This window comes from Mustela putorius, unplaced genomic scaffold (assembly GCF_011764305.1).
Source record: "Mustela putorius furo isolate JIRA1106 unplaced genomic scaffold, ASM1176430v1.1 tig00000382_pilon_pilon_pilon, whole genome shotgun sequence".
NCBI lineage: Eukaryota > Metazoa > Chordata > Mammalia > Carnivora > Mustelidae > Mustela > Mustela putorius.
The window spans coordinates 5938967-5944476 of NW_025421367.1; the positions used below are offsets into that span (position 1 = coordinate 5938967).

The window sequence follows — 5510 nt, forward strand, 5'->3', positions numbered from 1 at the left end:
AAATGATTGATTCTATATACTGTATTTACATGAAATGGTTACCCTTTATCTTTTTTTTTTTTTCCACTTCGATCTTTACCACTTATCCCTGTTCTTAACAAGTACTTACACAGCCAATAAGACAAACTTAAATGCCATTAAATGCCAACCAGGTCCAGGCATTTAAAATGAATAGGCTATATGTAAAAAAGATTGCTGGAGTTTTATAGCAAAACCTTCAGGGACATGTTCACCTGAAAGGACACAAATGGAATAAAAGGAAAAATAAAAACACTGAGTTAGTGCTCACTTTGGCAGCACATATAGTAAAATTGGAATTAGCCTGGTCCCTGCGTAAGGATGACACGCAAATTTGTGAAGCATTCCATATTTAAAAAAAAAAAAAAAAACAGTTTGCTGTCCAAGAGCCACCAATTAACAATCAATATCTTACAGGAAACCGTAAAAAACTGCCAAAACTAAAATGACTATGGACCAGTAGTAAAACTATTTGTTGATGGTGAGCAGAATGCAAACAGTTTGCTCTGCAACATAGTTCTGTTCATAACTATGGAAGCTGTAAATGGACTATAAATAAAAAATCATTGCAATAACATTACCACCACAAGGGAACAGGTTAAAAACAAAAACAAAAACAAAAGCTTGGTAACTACAGAAAGGTGGTAAAAATGTTGTAGGCCAGCATATTTTTTTTTTATAATTCTTAGGCCAATTTTATTCTAAACTGGATAATATATTTGTCTGGGAACATATTTTCAAGGTCTTTGACTTTCATATTATCAGACAAGAGAGGAAAGCAAAAAGTGCCTCACTTAAGAGCTTGGATTTCTTAGAGACTTACATTATATACAACATTAATGAGGAATTTATATATTGCATTTGCAAGCACCCACTAAATTGAAATCCTTCACACTGTTTTGCAGGTTAAAACTGCAGAATCTCCTTTCTAAATGGAGAATATAATTAAAACTGGGTTAACACTTCCCTGTAGTTAAGAGGCACTCCATGCTGATGCACTAATAAGATGAAACCGATGAATTGATACAAAAAAAAAAAAAAAAAAAAACTTTCCAGACTGTGTTTAAATGCAAATTTGCCATCTGCCTTGCAGCCTTTGTTGAGCAATAGGTTGAATACACTGAGAAAACCTTGTTGAAAAAGATGCGTAAGGTGATCTTCTAAATGAGGAAGCTGTGCAGGGAAAGTGGGTGCTGCAGGAAGGTCAGCTTTGGAACAGAGAGTTTGGAAAGGTAATTCTCAGCTGAATCTGCTGATGCTTGTTTTGTGGCTTTTATTTGCATGTGTGCTTATTTTTTTTCCTCTTTTTTTCATTCAATAATACGTAATTGTGTGAGATTTGTATAATATCTGTTACCCACTCACAAATCCCAAATGATCAGCTTTTCCCTCTTATGAAATTTCCATGCTCCCTAAACTGAGAGTTTGCAGCACAATTGGAATTCAAGGAATATGCCTAAAATTTTCCAATAAATAAATGTTCAATAATCCAGGAACAGGTGGAAATAGTAAGGACTATCTCCAATTTTTTTAATGATTCAATTTTTGAAAAAGGTAAAGAAGTGCCAGGGTACTAATGAATATTCCACAAAACTGATGGTCTCATTGTAAACCATAATCTGTTACATATGCATTTTTACTATAATATCATTTACCACACTTATATCAAAAATGCAAAAAAAAAACTTAAGTGAGAATGTGTCATAGATTTAATTCTTCTCATTATTTTTTAATATCCGGATTATGACCTTAATTTGAAACATGCTCATTTGTCAAGTATAGATTGAACCCCATGAAAATGCAGGGTTTCTACACAGTATGATATCAGAGTGATATCAGAAAAGCCACACGGAATCACTAACCTACATATCTTGCATAACACCTGAAATTCCCATGTTGCCATCAACCCCTGGGTTTATTTTTGCTTCCCAGAGGGAACCTGTAAAATACAATAATACAGAATTGTAGCAAGGCTTGTGTATACATCCTCTTTGATCATAGCATCTAGCTGCCGTTTTGGATAGTGAAGAAAGCACCCTGGTGAGAAGGGCGTGGGGCAGGTAGCTTTTGAGGATGGGAGTATGGGTGCAAAAACTGAAACCACCCAGAGCCTGAGCATATCACATGACCACAAGTTGACACAGTGAGACAGGAGCCGTGACAAAGCTTAAAAACCTTACAATTTTGCATCTTCTTGCTATCAAAGAAGGATTACTATATAGCACACAACCTCCTCCTCCCACCATTACTAAGCACGATTTTTAGGACAAGTTTGTGGGTGTTTTTATTAAAGTCTCTATATGTAAGAGAAAGAACGAATCATTACATTCACCCACTCACGTTGCAGTCTTGAAAACTCAAAACACCCTTCAGTCAGGTCCAAGCTGAGCAAAAACATAGCCGTGTTAATATAAGAAATTTAAAACCAAATGAATATCACCTTTAAGAATTTGGGTTTCTTACTTGTTTTGTTAGAAATGACCTTATTAGACCCAGAAATGCTAATTTAGCAGTATAAATACACACAATCCAATGATACATTTTTCTTTAACTTTTTTTGGGGGGGAGCCCTAAATATTGATTGCTGAACATAGAGGGTAATCATTTGTTTTATGACATAAGGGACACTACTACCCCATATAGCGATTAAATATGGATCTTCTGCTATTTTTCTGGCAGCAGAGACAAATGTGTACCAAGTTACACATAACACTCTCAGCTGAACTCTCCTTTAGCCAACAGTCTGTATTTACAATACCATCCAAGCAATTGAGGAGAAGAGAAACAGTATGTGATTACATACCCTGGGGACACAAAATCAATACCCTGTATTTATTTACCAGTGTCTGTCAGCACTAAGAGAAGCTGTGGCTATTTGTGCGGCCTTCTCCAACTGCCATAGTTGAAGCAAATAATAATTCTTTTAAAAGATTTTATTTATTTGAGAGAGCTAGAGAACGAGTAGGGGGAGGGAGAGGGAGAAGCAGACTCCCTACTGAACAGGAGCCCAATGTGGGGCCCGATTCCAGGACCCCAGGATCATGACCTGAACTGAAGGCAGATGCTTAACCCACTGAGTCATCCAGGCTCCCCGAAACAAACAATACTTATATTAAAGATGGACAAGACTAAGAAGTGAAATCTTCTAAACTTACCAAAAAAAGGACCAAGATAATGAATTAATGACGAACTATGAAGGGTAATGCTATGTTAGTTTTGAAGCTCCTTCTTCAACACAAATGGATTGTTTTTTATTAAAAGACATAAAACATATTGTATTGTTAGATTTGTTTTATTTAAGTATAGAGCTGTCAATTTTTATCTCCTTGTCAAGTACACAAGTGAAAGGAACTTGGGCAAAACCAACAGAGCCATCTATCTACCTTACTTGTCTATCTAGAAACATAGGATTTCTGTTCCTTGTGTGTGTATTTAACCACAGTGGAAAACAGCACAGGAGTCTCTGACCATGGTTTATCATGTACTAGCAAACATTAAAAGTCAGGGCATGAAATCCCCTGGCTAAAATGTTCATGTAATTTAATTACCAAAGATAAAAAGATTTTTTTAAAGATACCAAAGATAAAAATGAATCACTCAGGAACTTAAACATCATCTATCAATCCAGTTCAGACATGTTTTTCATCTCACCTATTTATAAAATGATTTAGACCTTCTAAAGAAAAATATTTGAAAATACCTTTTCAGCAAAACTAGTTTCAAAAAATACTTTTTTTTTTTTTTTAGTTCCAAGAAAAGGAAAGGGTCATTCTATGGGAATGAGAGGAAAAAACTCTTGAGTCAAAGGCAGGGCTCCAGAAGGCCTTCACACATACAATATTATTTTTTCACATTCATTGAACTTAGTTCAGATAGCACTCCTACTGAAGTAGATGGGAGCTGAGTGTGCCAGGAAAATGTCAGGTCTCCTGGTTTTAGATGGAGAACAAAATATCTCTAGTGCTTCTCCTTTCCCCTCAAGGTCTTCTGATTTTGTGGATTGTAAGAACTAACTATTCTAACCCATCAGAAGCATCTCTTGGAAGAGCAATATGCCTTTTGATGTCTAATACCCACATCCTCAACACAGAAAGCTTCTTATAGAATCAGTGTTCTTATTAAACAAGGCGTACAAGACCCTCAGCATCTGCAAGGCATTTTACATAAGACATAGCGAAGAGAACAGAAACAATGTCTAGAAAATAAATCACCCGTCTTTTCCAAAGGTAGATATTTTCCTTTATGACCCTTTTATTTATCTTTTTAACCATTACTATCTGTGAGATGTTCATTTAAGTCCAGGGTAGTATCAAGAAACAACCAGAAGAGGACCAAGGGTCAAAGAATAGAGACCCAAAAATAGAAACACACAAATACAACCAACGAATTTTTTAAAAAGATGCAAAAGAAATTCAATGGAGGACATGTGCTATTTTAACAAATGCTACTACAGCATTTGGATGTCCGTGCATATGGACTGTGGTTCCTTGGTATTCTCTTGCGTCTCTGCCTTTACCATAATGTAACATCGTTATAACCTGGCATTTCTCCTTTTATTCATTTCTGAAATTGGTGATTTTTGTTGCCTTTCCTTTATTTTTGTCCGTCCTGCTACATTTGTACAAATTTTATTGAATTAACTTTTATTTTCATTCATTTTCTCTATTGCTTTTCCATTTTTAATTTCAATCATTTCTGCTTTTATTTTTTTTCTTCTTGCTTTGGGTTTATTTGCTCTTATTTTCCAGGTTCTTGATAGGAGATATTAAATTATTGATCTGGACTTTTCCCCTTTTCTAACATCTGCTTTTAGTGCTATAAATTGCCCTTTTAACACTGCTTTCAAAAATTTTGATATGCTGTGTTTTCATTTTCATTCACTTCAGTGTGCTTTTTCTACCTCCTTTGAGGTCTTCTTCTGTGACCCATGGATTATTTAGAAGTATCTTATTTAGTTTTCAAGGGTTTGGAGATTTTCCTAATATCTTTCCGTTTGGTTTTATTTTGGTTAGAGAATACACTCTGCATGATTTCAATTATTTTAAATTTGTTGAAGTTTGTTTTATGACCAAGTTATTGTCTATCTTAGTGAATGTTCCATGGGCACTTGAAAAAAATGTATATTCTACTGTTCCTGAATGAAGTGTTCTATCAGTGTCAATTAGATCCTCTTAGGTGATACTGTTATTGAGTTCTATAGCTCTGATGACTTTCTGTCCCATCTTCTCTATCAACTATTGCAAGACAGGGTCTTGAAGTCACCACTCACAATGGTGAATTTGTCTATTTCTCCTTTCAGTTCTATCAGTTTTTAACTCTAATTTGCAGCTCTATTGTTTGCTATATCTTTCAAGTGGATAGACTCTCAGTTTCTAATAATTTTCTTTGTTCTAAGGTCTATTCTAACTGATACTAATATAGTTATTCCTGTTCTCCTTTGATTAATATTTTTCATGATGTATCTTTTCTTTCTTTTACTTTCAGCCTTTCTA

General features: G+C 34.9%; 1 pseudogene; it reads left to right on the top strand.

Annotated features, from left to right (window-relative positions):
- Positions 1-281: 281 nt before the first annotated feature.
- LOC123391886 lies at positions 282-374 on the top strand (annotated as a pseudogene).
- Positions 375-5510: the final 5136 nt, after the last annotated feature.